This window comes from Trachurus japonicus, chromosome 5 (genome assembly GCF_045865225.1).
Source record: "Trachurus japonicus isolate A0001 chromosome 5, Traja_1.0".
NCBI classification, from domain to species: domain Eukaryota; kingdom Metazoa; phylum Chordata; class Actinopteri; order Carangiformes; family Carangidae; genus Trachurus; species Trachurus japonicus.
The window spans coordinates 2,543,487-2,563,468 of record NC_140911.1 but is presented as its reverse complement, the minus strand read 5'-3'; the positions used below and the strand labels follow the sequence as shown (position 1 = coordinate 2,563,468).

Genomic DNA, 19,982 nt, shown 5'->3' with positions numbered 1-19,982 from the left:
GAGAGGGGGGAGGAGAGGAGGGGGGAGGGGCGGTGGCGTGGTGGTGGGTGGGGGAGGGGATGTGTGTGTGTGTGTGTGTGCTGCTCTGTTGTCACTAGAGAGAGAGAGAGAGAGAGAGAGAGATGGAGGGGGGAGGGAGAGAGAGAGAGAAGGGAGCTGGAGTGAGCGAGGGAGTGTAGGAGAGAAGGATAGAGTCCCAGAAGAGAGTGCAAACAGACACACACACACACACACACACACGCTCACTCACCCAGTCACACACATTTTTTCCGTGGGCTCGCTCTGTGACTTTGTGGACTAGTGGATTTATTCCTGTGTGAGTCGGAGGTCCAGGCTGATCAGGTCAGTAACACTCATTCACTCATTGGTTCATGATGAGAAACACATGGTTTATTTATTTTTTTATTTTATTTTATTTTATGTTTTGTTGCTCTCAGTGATTCTGCTGCTTCCTGCACATTCCTGTCCTCTCCTCTGCTCCCTGTGCTTTTATTATTCTGGGATATGATGTGACCTCTGTACATGCTCCACTTTCCGTTCTCTTACACATGTGCAGCACATTAGTTCATTAGTTCATTATTATTATTTTTTCCCTTTACAATCATTCCTATACCTCCACTCCTTCATCCCCCCCTCCACCCCTCATGTTTCTCCCCCTCCACCCTCATGTTGTTAGACAGAGGAGCAGCAGCTTCTTCTTTTTTTTTTTGCTCTGCAGAAAAGTACAAAGTTCGCTGTTGTGGTTGGTTGATCCGTGGTGTCGGTGTGTGTGTGGAAACGTGGGAGGCTGCAGAGAGTTGGTTACAAACTTGGTCTCTCTCTGGTGGCCGACCGACCGGCCGTGTGGTTTCGTGGTTTTAGACTAGAGGGTGAAAAACCCACACCACAACCCCCCCTCGTTCTGTCAGGGCATTCAACATTCAAACTCTGTGGATCACACAAGCATTGTGCATGTGCATTGTGCACACACATAACACACATAAAAACACTCATAAAATCATTCAAAGTACAGGAGGAAACTCACCATCAGCTGCTTTCTGCAAGTTTATTTGTTCACCCTTTAATGTACAGGCCGCTAATTAGGTGACAATGTCAAGAAATAACAATTAATTATGTCATAATGTCTAGAAATAGCCCAGAAATAACGGTCGATTTCATAGTAATGTGGAGAAATATAGCCAAGAAATAGCAATTGATTGAGTAGAAATAGCAACGGTCAATTGCAAAGGACTTGCTTGAAAAGCATGTGTAATCTTTTGCCTTTATGAAAAACATTACTATTAGACATTACTATGATATTGATTGTTATTTCTAAGCTATTTCTTGACATTATCATGTAATTAACACAGCCTGTAAATTAAAGGGTTACCAATGCTAAGAACTGGCTTGTAGACACCCACAGATGCATGTGAGCACTGACTAAGCCATGAGGTTATTTATGTCCAAATGTGTATATAATGTGGACACGTACGTTATTGTGTTTATTTTATTTTATTCCATTGTTGCTCTTTTTACAGTAAAGGTTGCCCTTTACTATCTGGCAGAGGGACTAACGATGAAAACTCGGGTGCATTTACATGTGTTTTTTTACAATGTTTTATTAAAGGAGAATTCTGGTCATTTTTGACCCCTATATCGTTGTCCTGATGGTCACCCAGTGTTGGGGGGAGTAAAAAACGCGACTAAAATTGATGCAGGAAAACCGGAGTTACACCATGGCTACCCGGCACTAGCGATAGCGACAACGCTAACCCATGGGGGCAATTCTTTCAACCACAACAAACACTCAAAAAACAATCAAATATCTATGGTACATGACTGGAATCCTTAGACACACCACTGAACTCATATAGTGTACAGTATAAACAGTATAAACTTTGTGTCTTTGCATGTAGTCCCTCACCTCAGATAGCCGAACTCTGAAACATCCTGGAAAGACATTACTATCCTATCACAGAGCGCCTGCTCTCCCCGCCACAGAAACAAACACTTTTTCCTTGTTGTGATGATTTCTTTACAAAAATAAACGGTCAGAGATATTTTGGACATTACCACTGCACTGCTCCACCGTTTATTCTTGTAAAGAAATCATCACAACAAGGAAAAAGTGTTTGTTTCTGTGATCAGATAGTAATGTCTTTCCAGGATGTTTCAGAGTTCGGCTATCTGAGGTGAGTGACTACATGCAAAAACACAAAGTTTATACTGTTTATACTGTACACTATATGAGTTCAGTGGTGTCTCTAAGGATTCCAGTCATGTACCATAGATATTTGATTGTTTTCTGAGTATTTGTTGTGGTTGAAAGAATTGCCCCCATGGGTTAGCGTTGTCGCTAGCGCTAGCGCCGGGTAGCCATGGTGTAACTCTGGTTTGCCTGCATCAATTTTAGTCGCGTTTTTTGGGTGACCATCAGGACAACGATTTAGGGGTCAAAAATGACCGGAATTCTCCTTTAATGTACATTGTCCCTTTTCAAATAAACTAAACTGAAACAGTTTTCTTTCCCCAAATGTCACCATAGTATTTTTTTGATAATATTACATTTAGCATATAATAAACATCTTGTGTTTCATTATTTGCACATTATACATTTCATTTACTTCTTCAGGTGGCAGTGTGTCGGAGCGGTGTTGCAAGTGTGAGATGAACCATGGAGGGGTGCAGGAGGCTAGCCACTAGCCGAGCAGCGACCAGCAGCAGCAGAGGAGCCGGTAGCCCAGGGAGGCCCCCCCGCAGGCAGCTGGGCCCCCACTAGCACCAAGTGGACCCGCTCTTCTCCTCTCTTCACACCTGGGGGCCAGGGGCTGCAGAATGCTCAGTCCTGTCACCCCATACAGTAAGTCAGTCTGCTCTGGTTTCATTATTGTTGTGTATGAGCTGGAGTTTGTTTTCCTGCACTGCAAAAACTCCAAATCTTTCCAAGAATATTTGTCCTCTTTCTTGTTAAAATGTCTCATTTCTAGTCAAAACTAATCTCTTTCCACTTAAATTTTTTTTTAAAAAGTACTTGTTTCAAACAAATTTTCACTTGAAATAAGTAGAAAAATCTGCCAGTGAAAGGAGGTTTTTTGTGCTTGTAATAAGGAAGAAAAACTTGATCCACTATCAGATTTTTCTACGCATTTCAAGTGAAAATAGGCTTGAAAGAAGTAAACACTGTCTAGAAACAAGCTACTTTTTATGTGATGTTTCTTATTTTAAGTAGAATGAGATTTATTTTGACTAGAAATGGCATTTTGACTAGAAATAAGACAAATATTCTTGGTAAGATATTTGAGTTTTTGCAGTGTGTACACCTTCTTCTTCTTCTTTGGGCTCCTCTTTTGTCCAGGACTCATCTCCTCCTGTAGTTGTGTAGAAGGAAGCGAGGGGCTGGACGAATGAGGGAGAGGGGTGGGGAGGGGGGGGTGTCTCTCTGAGAAGTCATGTTGAGAAGGCAGATATGCTAATGGCTTTAACAGCTGAGTTTCTAAAAGCTTTGCATTGAGGAATTTCACAGAAAGTGTCCAGCTAGCGTCTGTTCTTCCTGCTGCTGCTGCTGCTCGTCCATTTGAACATCTTCTAGTAGAAACACACACAACATGTTGGTGTGTGTTGTGTTGTGTTGTGTTGTGTTGTGTTGTGTTGTGTTGTGTTGTGTTGTGTTGTGTTGTGTTGTGTTGTGTTGTGTTGTGTTGTGTTGTGTTGTGTTGTGTTGCAGTATCACCACACATTACACCATAAAACTTCAGGAATCTGGGACATAACTTTATAATTTAAGTCAAAATAAAAGCATGAATCTGTTTTTCTGACTGGACGATGAACTCTCTGCCTTAAAACAACTTGGCAGCTTTTTGTGTGTCAGTGTGTAAAAGCAGATTAAATCCCATAAATCTCAGTGACACTGACACATCACAGCACAGTCCCAGTTAGTATATATGCTAATGATGAGAGGTTGCTATCCAGCCTGATGAATATGCTTATATTGATTGAGTGGTGCTATTGATTAGGCCGGGCTTTAACAGGATTACAGCGCTAACCTGATTGGAATAATGCAGCAGGGATTTACTTCTACTTCTTCTACGTCTACGCGCATTTTTGTGTTTTAAAGACCAAAGGCGCAAAAAGTACAAAGACGCACAACGACGACTAACGTCTAAAGAGAAAAATTCCTTTGGCTTTCTGAGCAGACAGAAGTTGAAGTAACGAGCGTGTGTCACATTCCTCCTTCAAAAAGATTCACAGAGTCACGTTAGATTTCTTATTCCACAGAAACTTGAGCTGCAGGACATCATACGTAGGTTCGGATCACACACAGACACAGACAGAAGCACACACACACAGAAGCACACACACACACACACATGTAAACACACAATCCCAGTCATCCACACCTCGTTATTGGCTCTAATGATGACAGCGTGCGACTTAAGGGGCAGAGGAGGAACGAGCTGTTGCAGATTCTTTGGTGAAACCAACTAAAAGCTTTTGTAACCTGGTGTCAACAGCCTCTCATTAGTCCAGCATCACACACACACACACACACACACACACACACACACAGAGACACACACACACATATTAGTTGCTCTACCAACAATCATAAATGCTCATTACTGTAAACAGACTGCAGAGGGCTATAAGTGTGATAGTGAAGACGAGGTGGAGCGACGGAGAAAGAGCAAAGCGAAGGGCAGATGGAGCCGACTGGTCAGCTGCAGCCTGATATATGAGTGGACACAATAAGCAAAAGAAGGGGGCCAGGCCACGTGTGTGTGTGTGTGTGTGTGTGTGAGAGCTAAAGGAGGAGTGGGGGAGGGTAAAACTGACCACACAGGGTTGGACACACAGTCCTGTCTTTACTACAGCACAGAGAGAAGGAAGGAAGGGAGGGAGGGAGGACTAGGGGTGGTGTTCGGTGGTTGGGGGGGGGGGGTTCAAAAGAGGAAGAATCAGAAAAATCAGAGTGAAAGTGAAGTAAAAAATAATAAAAATAACTGGAATTGTACTAATGAGAAACAATGTGATCTGATTGGATGTTTTGTGTTTGAGTTTTAGAATAATACATAACAATAAATTTTATTTCTATAGCACCTTTCAAAACCAGGGTTACAAGGTGCTTCACAAAATCCAAAACACATTATAATTGAGATAAGAAATCAATTAAGACAAAAAATGAAGAAAACAGTGAACAAGCATGAGATAATATAATGGAAATGACAAGGAAAAGACAAGAAATAATGGTCGATTTCATAGTAATGTGGAGAAATATAGCCAAGAAATAACAATTGATTGAGTATAAATAGCAACGGTCATTTCCAAAAGACTTGGTGAAGAGAAATTCTGACCTTTCCCAAAAAATCCAAAGCATGAAAAGCATGTGTAATCTTTTGCCTTTATGAAAAACATGACATTACTATGAAATTGATTGTTATTTCTAAGCTATTTCTTGACATTATCATGTAATTAACACAGCCTGTAAATTAAAGGGTTACCAATGCTAAGAACTGGCTTGTAGACACCCAAAGATGCATGTGAGCACTGACTAACTAAGCCATGATGTTATTTATGTCCAAATGTGTATTTATTAATGTGGACACGCACGTTATTGTGTTATTGTCATTGCAATTAAGACAAAAAATGAAGCATGAGATAAAATAATGGAAATAAATAAGACAATAGAAACAAAGACCAGAATATGTCAAAAAAAAAAAAAAAAAAAAAAAACATTAAAATGATTGTACAAGGAGGTAAAATGACCTGTGTGTGTGAGGTTTTACTCAGATAAGGTACAGTAGGTGATTGGCTGACTGAAGTGTGGCCTGGTGGTCCGTGCAGGGGGAGGGGGAGGGGGAGGGGGTTTCTCCTCCTCTGTGCAGCATTTTGGACTCTGGTTGCTGCTTACATAACAATATAACCCTCATTTACTCTCTGAGCAAGCAGCACACACACACACACATACAGCTGGGTGATGTGTGTGTCTGTGTGTGTGTGTGTCTTCATGCTTCATGTTTATTCATATCCAACCTTTTCCCCTCTGCCGTGTTGTGTTGTGTGTTGTGTGTTGTGTATTGATCCTCGGAGCCGTGGTGTGAATTAACCTTAACTAATACAAATCACCTCGTAATGTGCAAACAGCTGATTGGGTCATTTATCAGCACTGTAAGTAACCATGAGCTCTCTCACTCTCTTGCTCTCTCCCTCGCACCAGCCTGGGAGTGGACAGTGTGTGTGTGTGTGTGTGTGTGTGTGTGTGTTGAGCGTATGGAGAGGATATGTGCTTTGTAAATAGATCTCAGGTTAGATTCCTGACATTCCTGCAGCCTGACTCATCCCATGGAGGATGACCAGGAGACTCTGTGCCTGTCGGCCAGCTGAAGCTCCACACTGCAACAAGACCATAATATAGGAATGTGTATGTGTGTATATATGTGTTGTGTGTGTGAGTGTGTGTGTGTGTGTGTGTGTCCGTCCTTGGGAAATGTAAGTCTTTGTTTATTGTGAGTGGAGTAAAAAAGCACCAACAGAGGAGCAGTCAGCCTCAAATCTCACTGCAGGCGGCCCCCTTCCCCCACATGGACTTTCATCTAATTAACCTCTAATTACTCAGACTGACCGTGCAGTCGACCACGAGTCACACACACACACACACACACACACACACACACACACACACACACACCGACCGGCTTGCACACAAAAAAACATGACTTGCATAATCGTGTTTTCCAAAAAAAAATCCTGAATAGCAGCAGCAGCTGTTGTTGTTGTTGTTGTTGTTGTTTTCCTGAATTGAGCGTTGATAACGAGGTTTATCAGGAAGCAGAGGTTACAGCTGCATGTGGGCGGTCGGACAGAGAGCGGCGAGGGTCAAATTTAGTCCTTGGATCGATCAGACCGCTGTTTACAAGAATCACACACACACACACACACATGGTGGATATGTTGCTGTGTGGCCGTGTAGCCTCCACAGACAGGAGGAGGAGAAGACGAAGACAGTATGTTTCCGTCTTCTGGTTTATTCCTGCTGCTGCTGCGCTGTAGGTGACCGTGGTGTTTCTACCAGTTTCCAGGAAGCTGCAGCTGACACGCACCTCCCCAAGTATGTAAACACATCATGTATGTGACTGTGTGTGATGACAACATGTGGAGGATCATCATGCAGCTGGCTGTGTTCACGTTCACGTTCACGTCTCTGCTCCTCCTGCCTCAAGTTTGGATTTGATTTGAACAGAACAAAAACAAAAAGCTTCTAGTTTCCTCACAAACCTCCTCTTCTTCTTGCGTTCTTATCAATAAATCTACTCAAATCAGCTTTTTTATTGGAAATTGAAACATAATTTGACAACACTTATTGTTGTTGTGTGTAGAGAAGTGAAGTTGAGGTGTAAATGTGACATTACTGATCAGTCAGAACTGCAGCTGTGGACAGATGTGTCTTATTTTAGTTTAAAATTTGGGGTATTGAACAAAGTTGTTGTTTATCTCTACGGGGTTTGCATTGGTTCAAATGTTTGTTGCATATCCAGATCGACAAACTGTGTCATTGTGTAGTACTGCAGTATGCACAAAACCCAGATCAACTATATAAAAACAGTTTGAAGCGCACTGACCAAAGGACTAGATTGTATGAATTACTTCGCTCAAAACAGACGGGAATTAAGTCAAAGCAGACTCGTGTTTCGGTGCCGGTGAATATTCAAACTATCTCCAGCTGCTCTCCATAGTCAAAAAAGATAGATCATAGGTGGATAATCACTTTAAATGAGCTCATACTGGATGTTTTTTACAAAGTCCAGAGAGAGGAAGATAAAAGGGGGAGAACATGCAACATGCTGCTCCTCCTCAGTGGAAGCAGATGGGTTTTTACCAAAATGCAGGATAAAGAGACGGGAACCTGGTGGTTCATGTTGATCTGGACTGAAATCAAAGTTATAAGAAGCTGCTGTGGTTGTTGATGCTGCACCACCAGAGCAGCATTAGATATATTTCTGTGAACATCTGCTGATATAAAGATTTCCTCTGTCTCTGAGCTGCTGGTGGCCACGCTGCTGCTGCTGCTGCTGCTGCTGGCCGACGACAGTATGATAATCACAATGATTAAGGGAAGCTGTCATCGCAGCGAGCCGGCTTAGTGCTCATCTTTACCCCCTTGATAAACCAAGCATGGCCAAGAATGAAGGGGTGTTTTCCAAGCCCCGAGCCAACATCAGATACCAGATTAGGGTTTGGGGCTCCCTCACTCATCCCTCCTAATACCCCCCAACCCAACCCTGCTCCCTGATGTCCACACTTTAACACAGATGTCTGATGCTACAGCACTTATAGGAACAGGAAGAGGGTTTTTTTTTTTAATCAGCCCCAGAAATCCACATTTCCTTAAAATACATGTTCTGTCTAATCATAAATTAGATGTAACAAAAATGTACAAATCAGACTTTAAGCCTCTTTTATGGTGCTGCTGCTGTTATCTAGTTTATCTATGTCCTAGTTTAATTATCATACTATGACTGTTATTCAGTGCAATTTTGATGTTTTTTTTATTAGACCAGTCCTAAGGAGTACTTTTTATGAATGAATCATACACTATGTTGTCTGTACTTTATGTTTTATGTGAGGACAATAGATGGAGAGTAGCTTCCTGCTAAATCTGTTGCACACTTCCTTTGTTTTTTTGGAAGTGTGAACTGTCCTTAAACCCAATAAAAGGAAAGAAAACATGACAGAACTTCTGCTGCAGGAACATGAAGTATTATTTGATCTTTTCCTGATTTAAAAATGTACAAATAGATGGAGTGGCACCGTCTTCCTATCCTTAAAAAAGAGAGAAGGTGGAAGTTTATAGTTTCCAGCTTTAGATATAGACCTTACCAGATATTTATCTATAACTAGAGAATGCATTTCCTGAAGGAAATACGAGTGAATGCTGAAAGCTGGAAGCTGAATGAGCTGAATAAATTGTTGAAACAATGCTGAATTAGGTGAAGAAACTGCTGAAGCAAGCTTGAAAAGATGAAGCGATATCTGAACAGTAAAACTAAAACATGTAAGAAGGAGGCTGTATGAAATGGTTGGAAATGAGTTGAATCGTTGAAGATTTGTACGAAGTAATTGGAAAGCTGAAGTATAGTCAAATATATTTAAAACTGGCCGCTTGGAAACATTATTAAACCATTACTAATATAGATGAAACAATATCTGAAGAGTAAAAGTAGAAGATGTAAGACAGAGGATGTATGAAATGGGTGGCAGTTACTTGAATTGGTGAAGAATAGTATGAAAGAATTGAAAAGCTTGAAGTTTAAAACTGACAGCTTGAATACATGAAGATATCTGGAAGTATTATTTGATCTTTTTCTGATTTAAAAGTGTACAAATAGATCTATATGGCACCGTCTTCCAAAAAGAGAGAAGGTGGAAGTTTATAGTTTCCAGCTTTAGATGCAGACCTTATGACAAATACACATTGTTGTTGTGTGGCTGTTGCACAGTAACGCTCCAGTAAAGAGGAAGGATAAAGAGTAAGAAGCTCTTTAATTCTTCTCCATGACTGTCAGATTGTCACTGAGCACTGACACTTCCATAAGCCCTGTGTGCTCTAATCCTTCATTAGTCTGGTTTTTCCTCCTCAGTCTGGTCCTTTAACCCGTCCGGCTCTTCTTCTTCTCCGAGCGATTTCCCGTTCCCCCAGTTTTCCTACATTCCTCCGCTGAGTTTTTGATGAGGATTCCAGACGCTGTAGATTAAGTAACTGCATGCGCTCAGATATGTCTTGGATAGATTATAGACCATCTGCTGAAGACGGGGTGCGAGCAGGAGTAGATTAAAAGAGACAAAGCGGCAAACGATTGGCTCATGCCTGCAATCAGCATGACCCGTGAGTATCAGACTGATGAGAATGAGAATGAATGTTTGTGTGCAGAGTTTAATGGATGTGTAGAGACACTGTCACAAGGTTTTTGTTGGATTCTCCTCACATTTATTTTCAGTTGTTCCAGTTTTGTTTCTGCAGACAGTCTGATGGTGTCGAGGAAGTCTGTGCATGTTTGAGTAATGAATTTGGAAAGAGCTGCAGAGCTGCAGAGCTGCAGAGCTCAGTGGGCCTGACAGGAAACAACTGTGGAATAAGGATGTGTTTCTCTGTGAACACTGTAAAAAGAAAAAACACAACTCAACAGAACTGATCATTTGATTCATTTCAAGTTGTTGGACTGTTGTTGTAGTTACACTGTTCTGGGTGTAGCTACCTCATTTAGCCTACATGAAACACACGCATGTTCAAGTCCAGTTTTACTCATTTAGCCCCAATTACAGATCAATAATTTGCACACAATCTGTTCAATATGGACTTTTTTGTTTTTTGTTTCCTGTTTAACTGATCCGTCCAAATTTTCTATTCAATTCTAATTCAAACGCCTTGTTTACAACTATAGCTACTTCCGGGTAGAAAACCAGCATGAGAACAATATTTAGTGACGGACGAGAGTTTCGTGAAAAATGATATTGTCACTATATCACTGTTTAGACTAATCTGATGTTTGTAAAGTCTATAAAACCAATTATTGGACAAACTATCTGTGTGCACGTTTTTGTAATTAGTCATGGTTATCGTAAATTAGCAGGGCTAACGTTACCTGTTTAACTTTAATAATAATAACTCAGTGACTCAAACGGTCCATGAAAAATATTTTTTCCAGCGAATATTTTAGTTAGGCCTACAACATGACTGAGCTAACTGGAGTAGTTTCATGTCGTGTCCGACAACAGGAGGGTTTAACAGTTGACGTCCTGATGTTAGCTTAGCTACCGCCGTTAGCTTAGCTGCTGTTAGCTGTCCCTGTCAGCTGCAGCCACTGATGCTTTCTAGACACATTGATTCCCCCAAACTGAATATAGGCTACCACACAACACAAAACACACACACAGAGATTCGTAATGTTTCTTCAATCATTTCAGATTTGTCTTTGGTGATGTGCGTGAAAAACTTAAAATCTCGTTCGTTACTGTCCTCATTCAAATTACGTGCTGGTTTTCTACCCGGAGGTAGGCTAATTGTAAACAAGGCGATTCGTTCTATAGGCTATCTCTTCTTTTAAATGTAAAAAAAAATGTACTAATAAAAATCAGAGTTAAAAAAAAAAAAAACGTAAAACATGATGCAAGATTCAAGGATAAAAAACAGCACCTCGACACTTCATCAACACATGAGGTCGGTGTGTGTCAGTATTGTCTCGAATCATCAGCTCCTCACGGGTCAAAACTGCATCCTACTGTTCTTTTGAGAGTTTCCATAGCAACCAGCTGAACCAGGACCATTGTGTTTGTTGAGGCCTGTTAGTTTACAGCACACAGCTATAATAGGCTACAGGTGAGGAAATCTACAGTCATATTACATCCACTGACTGTGGCAGATACAGTCATATGTCCAAATCTGTGATGTGACGTCAAATATTTAATTACAACAATCACTGTTTTGGGGTATTTCTCCTTTAATTCGGGCTCCTTCATCTGCAGCTTCTCCAGATCCATGTGGTTGATCAGCTGTGATCTGGTGACTTTACTGTGAGGAGTAGTAATCGATCAATCAATCAATCAATCCGCTCCCTCTGGTCTGGGGTTGAGATATAACAGTGGTTTTTATTCTGACCTCAGTTAAACAAAGAACAGACACTGTGTGTGGATTATGGTGGGAATAATAATAACATTATAGGACACAGTCTGTGGCCTGTTCTGGTTTTTCCACGCTGGGTGAGAATTCCCTGGAGCTCAGGGATTTTTTTTCTCCGGCCTCGACAGCGCGACGATCCCTGGATTGGATGAGTGGGATTATTGGGCTGAAGGATCATTTAATTTAGGGATCAACATGTGGACCGTTTAGAGAGGCCAGATGGTGGTCCTGGTGGTGGTGGACATGTGACACACACACAACCTGACATAATCCACATGTAGACGCCTTCAGACCGCTGTGTGTGTGTGTGTGTGTGTGTGTGTGTGTGTGTGTGTGTGTGTGTGTGTGTGTGTGTGATGAAGTGTTACACCTCTGCTGCTATTTGTTCCTGATGATAATTAACCGATGCATAGACAAATAAACTTTTATTCTAACTAGGCAAGGCGTCTTTATTTATTTATAGGCTAGCGCATTTCATACCAAGGCAACTCAGTGTGCTTTACATAAAGACAAAACATTTAAAAAGAACAGCATAAAATAGATAGATAGATAGATAGATAGATAGATAGATAGATAGATAGATAGATAGATAGATAGATAGATAGATAGATAGATAGATAGATAGATAGATAGATAGATAGATAGATAGATAGATGCAACTTTATTGATCCCAAAGTAAAAACACAAGTTAAAAGAATATAAATTAAATAAAACAGTATAAAAACAAACTTTTTTTAATGGAAAAATAATTGTAAACATTAAACATAGAGTTAAAAGCAAAAACAAAGAAGAGAGAGAGAGAGAGAAAGGAAAATAGATAAAGTTTAAAATTCTTAAAAAGAGCTCAGCTATAAGCTCATGAAAAGCTAATTTCAATTCTGATGGTACAGTTTGTCCCAGCTAATCAATACTTCAAAAAGTAGTTTTTGATTTGTTTTGTTTTATATTGTGTAATTTAACATCTTCAGGATTTAAACTGTTGATTGGACAAGACAAGACGTTTTCTTCTGGCCTTTTATTGACATAATTATTAATCAAGATCAGATCAGATTGATGCTGAAAACAACTGTTAGATGTTTCCTGTTCATGCAAAAGAGATTATGTGTCGAAACCTTCCCACACTATTATATTTATATTATATAAACTGAGTAAGAGAACTTTCAGCAGATGAACTCTGAGTCGTTCGTCCACGTTAGGACCGTTGGTCAAATCGAGGTCTTCTTGTCTTCTTCTTCCTGCTGCTCTGTCCAGTTTTGCTGCTGCTGCTGCTGCTGTTGGCCGAGGCCTGGGGTCAGGACAGTTTAATAATACTCTGCAATGTCAGGAATGTCGGCCTAATGCCGGTTCAAACAGACTGGCCCACCTCCACTAAACCAGCAGATTACTGTGTGTGTGTGTGTGTGGGTTTGTGTGTTTGTGTGTCAGTGTGCAGAATCAGAATCAGAATCAGAAACACGGTGCAAAAAAAAAAAAAAAAAAAATCAGGCGTTTTCTGATCGGTATAGGCTACTTGTGATAGTCTTCTCTGGTTGTGTTGGTCCAGTGTGTAGTTTGGGGAAAAAACCTCCCCTGACCCCGCCCTCTACCCCCCCTTGTCCAGCAGACCCCTGAGGTTTTGGCCGAATTAGATCACACGCTCGGTGGGGGTGGCTTTGTGGGGCTAAGAGACTCACAGAGAGACAACAATGGCCCCAATGTGAGCCAGGCAAAGGAAGAGGGGCTGATAGAGGCTTATCGCCGTGGAGACCGGGCTGGGGGCTATGTTGTTGGCGGCTTCACATAAAGATTAGAACAGTTGTCCCCACTGTGCTGTGCTGTGTGGCGGACGAGACGGTGCAGAGGAGCGTCGGCTCGGCACTGGACAACATGGTTCTGCAAACAAGAGGGTGTTTTCAATGTTTCCAATGGTTGTTTAAAGGGATACTTCGCCCAAAATCGATAATTCGCCAATCATCTACTCCCCGTCATGCCAAAGAAGGGTTTGGAGAGCTTTCAGAGTCATCAAAACCCTTTAGGAGTTCCAGGGGGGGTCCGGCTGGCAACGGGTTTTCATATAATGGCGGCGGCTAATGGAGTTCACTTTTGAATCGTTAAAAACACACACTATGAAACATCCAGATACCTCCATACTGCTCGTCTGTACTGACCCAAGTGTCCTGAAGCTGCCACATGGAAAAGTTGTTCAGAAAAAATTAATGTGATCTCTGTTTTTATCCTTGTTGTAACAGTAGGCAGCTCCCAGTGGCTGCGCCAGATTTGCTGCACAAGGTTTTCATGTGGCGGCTTCAGGACACTTGGGTCAGTACAGACGAGCTGTATGGAGGTATCTGGATGTTTCATAGTGTGTGTTTTGGACGACTCAAAAGTGAACTCTATCCGCCGCCATTATATGAAAATGATCCGGCTGGCAACGGATGACTCTGAAAGTTCTCCAAACCCTTCCTTGGCATGACGGTGAAGAGATGATTGGTGAATTATCTTATTTTGGGCGAAGTGTCCCTTTAATTTCAACGTGATCTGAATGCTCCTGAGGATCTGACTCTTTTAACTGTATCTTTGTTTGTTTGTTTTCTTATTTCTTTGATGTGGTCCTGATTTGTTTTCTTGATGCACTGTAAAATCCAACTCGTTCAGTTTACTTAAAAAAAAAAAAAGTCAGGAAACCGATTGCCTCACTTTTTTAAAGTAAACTTCCAAGCCAAATTAAAGTTAAATTAATAAACAACTAAAAGTTAGGTGAACAGATTGTTTTTAAGTAAGTATACTCTTACATTTCAAGTAAGATTACTGAATGACTACAAGTAAGTTTACTCTTTGACCTTCATTTATCTTACTAAAGACAAGCTATGGTTTCTTGGATAAAGTGAGGCAATCGGTTTCCAAACTTTTTTCAGGTAAACTGAATATGTGAAAGTAAGTTGCCACAATTAGCTTCAACTTTCAGTGGGTAAGCAACCACAACTTTAAAGCAGAAGTAAGCGATCCGGTCGTTTTGGCTAACTTCCTTTCAGCCGATGGAGTTAGCTTAGTTTATTAACAAACTTGTATTGATACGTATATTCAGATGCATTCAATGTCAACAACCTAAATAGAAAAAAACATACAAATTGTCTTTTTTTCCCCAGTGTTTGTAGTTTGGTTTTCAGTGACAAGGCAGTTGTATGCATGACAAAATAATAAAATTAAATTCATTGATAACTAACTCTGTGGTGGTCTTCTTGTCTCCTGCAGGTCTGTTGAAGATGCACTGGTCTCCCGAGCACGCCGCGCCCTTATCTCAGTGGCCTGAGCAGCACCTGGACGTCACCTCCACCACCTCGCCGCCGTCTGCCCACAAACACGACCCCTACGCTGCGGCGGCCGCTGCTGCTGCCGCTGCTGCTCGCCGCGGCTTCGGCGCCCCGGCCGGTTACCCCTGGGCCAGCGACGACATATCCGCCCTCACCGCCTCGTCTCTGCTCAAACGCTACGCCGAGAAGTACTCGGGCCTGGAGCTGTCCTATGAGCGCCCCCCCGCCGCCGCCGCCGGGCCGTACTCCTCGGAGCCTGGAGTTTTCCTGAAGACGGAGCCGGAGCCGTGGGGCGTGGAGTGTTACCCCGGACTGGAGGCGTTAACCGGCGCCAAGGTGGGCTCCGGCGTCCCCGCCACAGGGAGCGTGACGGTGGTGAGCGGCAACTTGGCGTCGGAGCCCAGTTACAGCGGCGCCGGCTCCTGTGGCGGCGTTGTTGCCCCCCCCCCCGTCGTCTCAGGAATACCCCCCCGCCTACAGCAGCAGCACCTACCTGCCCTCAGGATACTGCCCTCAGCCCAGCGCAGCACTTCACTCGCTGCAGGCCGCGCCCACCCTGGTGCCCGCCTACAGCGCCAGCACGCCGTCTGTCTACAACTACCCCCCCCCCGGCTGTTACCCCCCCCAGACCGGATACCCCAGCCACCCCAGTGCCTCCTACCTTAGCGCCCCGACCCCTCTGGCGCCGCGGCCCACCACCATGGTCGGGGGCAGTTACAGCTACGCGCCTCATCACGGCCTCGGTGGGGGCAGTGGCGAGGCCGGGGGCGGGGGGGCAACGCCGCTGAAACGAAAAGCCTTCGAGATGTCGGAGGAGGGGCAGGAGGCGGCGGCGGAGCTGGACGCGTCGCGCTACAGGAAGTACGGCAACGGCCACAGCAAAGGCAACGGCCACGGCAACGGCTACGACCTGAGCGGCGGCTCGGCCTCGGATCCTCGGAAGCCGCTGATGTCGCCCCCGTACGGTGGCGGCGGCGACTACAGCCCCCCGTCGGGCCTGGCGGGAGAGAGCGGTGTATCATCGGGGGAGCACAACTTTCCTCAGCAGCAGAGAATGTCGATGAAGATTCCTGCAACGCACACACGGTCTGAGGACCCCGCCGGCGGCCGCTGACCGCAATATTTTCTTTCGTAGGATAGGTCCGGGAAAGTCCCGCCTTTCCCGCCTCTGATTGGCTAGATAGGCTCCATTTTCGACTCTGATTGGCTAGAAGGACTCTCGCCTGATTGGTTGTTTGTTTTGGCTGTGAAACGGCTGTGAAACGCAGGCTGTCGGCAAAGTGTGATAAGTGCCTAGATCTACCTGGACTCTCTCTACTTATCTGGCCTGTCTAGCCTCTACTTGGTCTTTTTACTAAACTTAACCAACTCCTTTCTTCATTGCCTAAACCTAACCAATGGCACAATTACACTTCTCACTCAAACTCAAATTGTAAACTTGGAATATAAATTTAAAAACTAAATTTTTCGGAATGTGAAACCAGCGGGGATCGAACTCGGATTTACCACACCACAGGCGAAAATGCAAACTGCTACACCATAGCATCTGAACACATTAAGATTTTCAGTTTGTATATATTTTAGTTTACTGCAGTACTGTTGCGAGATGACATTACACAGTCAAATCAAATAACCAATCAGAGGAGAGCTCATCTAGCCAATCAGAGGCGGGGAAGGCGGGACTTTCCCAGACATATCCTACGAAAAAAAATATTGCGGCCGCTGACCGCGTTCGATTCCCCCAACCGACCTCAACCAACTCAACCAACCGACCGACCGACCTGGTGGGGAGTCACCAATGAAATGTACAAGACTGCACAAGACTGGTATTTCTTGTGTGACTTTAACGTTTTCATTCATTAATGTTTTTTTTTTTCCAAAGACGGACAGACAGGTGTAGAAACCTGGAGGTGAGTGTTTGTATCAGGTTTGGTTGAGGCATTCTCTGCAAAGAAAAAAGAAAAAACAATGTGTGAGTGTCTGTTTCTCTCAGGATCCTATTTATTTCCTTTCTGCTACTGTGGCAGCAGCAGCAGCAGCAGCAGCTCTGTTGCAACACTGCTGGTTTTTGAAGTCGGTGTTAATTATTTTGTGGCCACGATGTTTGTAAAAGGCCTTTGACTGCAATATGTTCTACCACGCCACAAAATAAATCATTACTGACCAAAAAAAAAAGAAGAAAGAAAGAAAGAAAAAGAAACGTACGGAGAGCAATAACTCAGATGAATAGATGGTGAGTTTGCCATATCGTGCTCCAGCACAATCACTGCTACTTTACACAGCTCGGTCCGAGGCCCCGGTGCCGGCCGTCACTCGGCCTTGAGAAATGAATGTTTTCCTGCTTTTTCTCTCTCTTATTACACATTCGTCACTTCTTTTCCAGTTTCCTTCATCTCTTTGTTCCCCCACCCACCCTCTTTCCCTCTCTTTCTTTCTTATTATCTAATCTCTGTTGGTGGACCTCGGCCTACCTGAACAACTTTTCTGTACAAACCGAGCTGCTTATCAAACGATCACGTTGGTCAAGTAAAGAAAAAGAAGATGGGTGAAATAATCCAATGGTTTATGTTCATTTTAAAATGTTTATATTTAGCAGTCGCACACAAGAGTTTATGCAGATCAGCTTGGATGCGTGTTGTTTACATGCAGATCCTAAAAACCAAAAACAAAACAGGTGCATTTTCTGCAGAATGAACCTGCTCCTGCTCACACCTCTAGTCTTTAAAATTCAAAATATTACAGCAGATAATGAGAATACAAAGACAAGAGAAGTAGTAATAACTCATGCATGCCAAGTCTAACTGCTGAACTCCCCCTCAGAGCAAAGTGTTAAAAGGTGCATGAACAGCGCCTCTCATTTCTGCTCAGCATCACGTTCTTTATGAAGATCAGCCTGTTTGTCTTCTTGCATTTCTCTCCCCCTCTTTCTGTCTCTCTCTTCCCCTCTTTTCTTTTTTCTTTTTTTAAATACACACATATATATATATAAATATATGCATTCTCTTTACCTTTGCCTCCCAAAAAGGATGATTTATAGTCGTGTTATTTGAATACTCAGGAAGATTAATGTTACCTCAGAATGATGAAATAAGAATGTATGTTATTACCTTAGGGTGTTTGTAAAAGGAGCTTTATGGAGGAGAAACTCTGAACGTGTCAGGGAAACAATGAACTTACAAGGCCTTGGATACTCACAGTAGAAAATACACATGCGCACACACATGCATTCACACACACTTGTACACACACACATACACACACAAACTGCTTCTTAGCTCTGGGGAAATTAAACTTGAGGTTTTTGTACCGAGGCCTGTGAAATGTTGAATGTAATTCAGATTTTTTTTTTTTTTTTTTTAAAGGACAATACATGCCATAATGTACATGGACGATGTTTTTAGATATATGAAACATATTTTCTTCATGTATAGATGTTAATTCTCTTATAGGTTTCGGTGGAGAACAGAATGACTTGTTAAGTGTTTTAGTGTAGTTAGCAGCAGCAGCAGAGGGGGAAAGCACTCCTGATCCACAGTATCTGACATATCAACACACACGCACACATACTGCAGCTTATGCTCTATAATAGGCATGTTTTTTTGTTTTGTTTTGTTTTTTAAATGTCTTAATAAAGCGTCCGATTTCCATTTCCCTCCAAACGCTCGTCACCAGTCAGCAGCAGCTTTATCAAGAAGAAGGGAGGAGTGAATTTGGATGTGCACTGTAAAAAAAAACACAATAACGTACAGTCACAATAATGCAAAAAGTGTTTTTTTTTTTAAGTTGTAGCTTTGCGGCTCCATGATTTATTTTCATCCCTTTATAAATTTGTGCCATACAGTGATTCTGTGCAAAAAAAAAAAAAAACGATGAAAGGGCGCTTTAACAAAAAACCAAACAAACTCCTCCTGCCTGGAAGCATGCACAGACTGAAGACCCCCCCCCCCCCCCCCCCCCCCCCTCCTTTTAAAATAGAGAGATGTGAGATGTTTAGACTTTTATATGCAAAACCTCAGATTTCAGTGTGATGGAAATTAAATTTTAAAAAAGTATTTTAATGCCTCTTTTCATCCAATTTAACGATACTCAGACTGTGGTTGAGTGTGAAACAAAAATACAGATAAAAAGGTGATAAACATAGAATATAATAATGTTTTCTTGCTCCCCTTCTCCCCTCCTTCCCCCCAGATTTTAAAAAAAGTATTTAAGCGCTTAGCTACAACAATGCTCTTCAACACCACACAAAGATTGTGCTCTACATCATCGACGCTCACACTGTGACAGACGACACGATCTGTCACTCTTCATTCATGTACGTGGAGTTGAATTTGTCCAACTGATGCAAAAACAAACAAAACAAAGAGGAAACATGGGATGTCAGTGTTATATTATTATCTTTGTAACTCAGTTGTACTTTTTGTTTGTATCTTGTACATTCTCTGTGACCGTTTCTACCTCATTTTGAAGACGTTGTACATGGAAATATTTATTTCATGTCATTTCACAAGAGCAAAAGTTTCTTAAAACTTCTTGACCTGTTCTATAGTCTACCTCAGTAAAGACTGTTGTTGTCATGGAAATGAAGATATCATACCAAAAAAAAGAAAAAAGAAGAAGAAATCTTTGACTTTGTCTTTTTTTTCGTTTTGTTTTTGTTTGTTTTTTTGTGTGTGAAATGGAACAATGTTTGAGGAGGCGGTTTTGGAGTGTCCTCATCTTTTCACTGAAATATATTATAACAAGACCGTCGTGACAGTCGTTGGTCATTTTTGTTCCATAAAGGTTAAAGATTCATTTTGCAGCTGCAGGAGAAATGTTCACAGTTCATCTCCTTCCACCTGATATTGAAACATCAGTATTATATAAACACATTTACACTACACACACAGAAAGTCTGGTTATATCTTTGACTTTGGGATGAAATGTCAGAATGCACCTACAATGCTCTATAACCTTTTATAGGTAAACTTAAAAGGATAGTTCAACATTTTGGCAAATTGGCCCATTGCCATAATCCCTATAGTCATAGCAGTAGGTTCGTT

General features: G+C 42.2%; 1 pseudogene across 1 annotated transcript; it reads left to right on the top strand.

Annotated features, from left to right (window-relative positions):
- The first annotated feature begins 219 nt into the window (after positions 1–219).
- Positions 220–19,679, top strand: LOC146986769 (fidgetin-like protein 2; annotated as a pseudogene). Its single transcript, XR_015035809.1, has 3 exons — positions 220–342; positions 2,612–2,839; positions 14,882–19,679. The product of XR_015035809.1 is annotated as a fidgetin-like protein 2 (transcript).
- Positions 19,680–19,982: the final 303 nt, after the last annotated feature.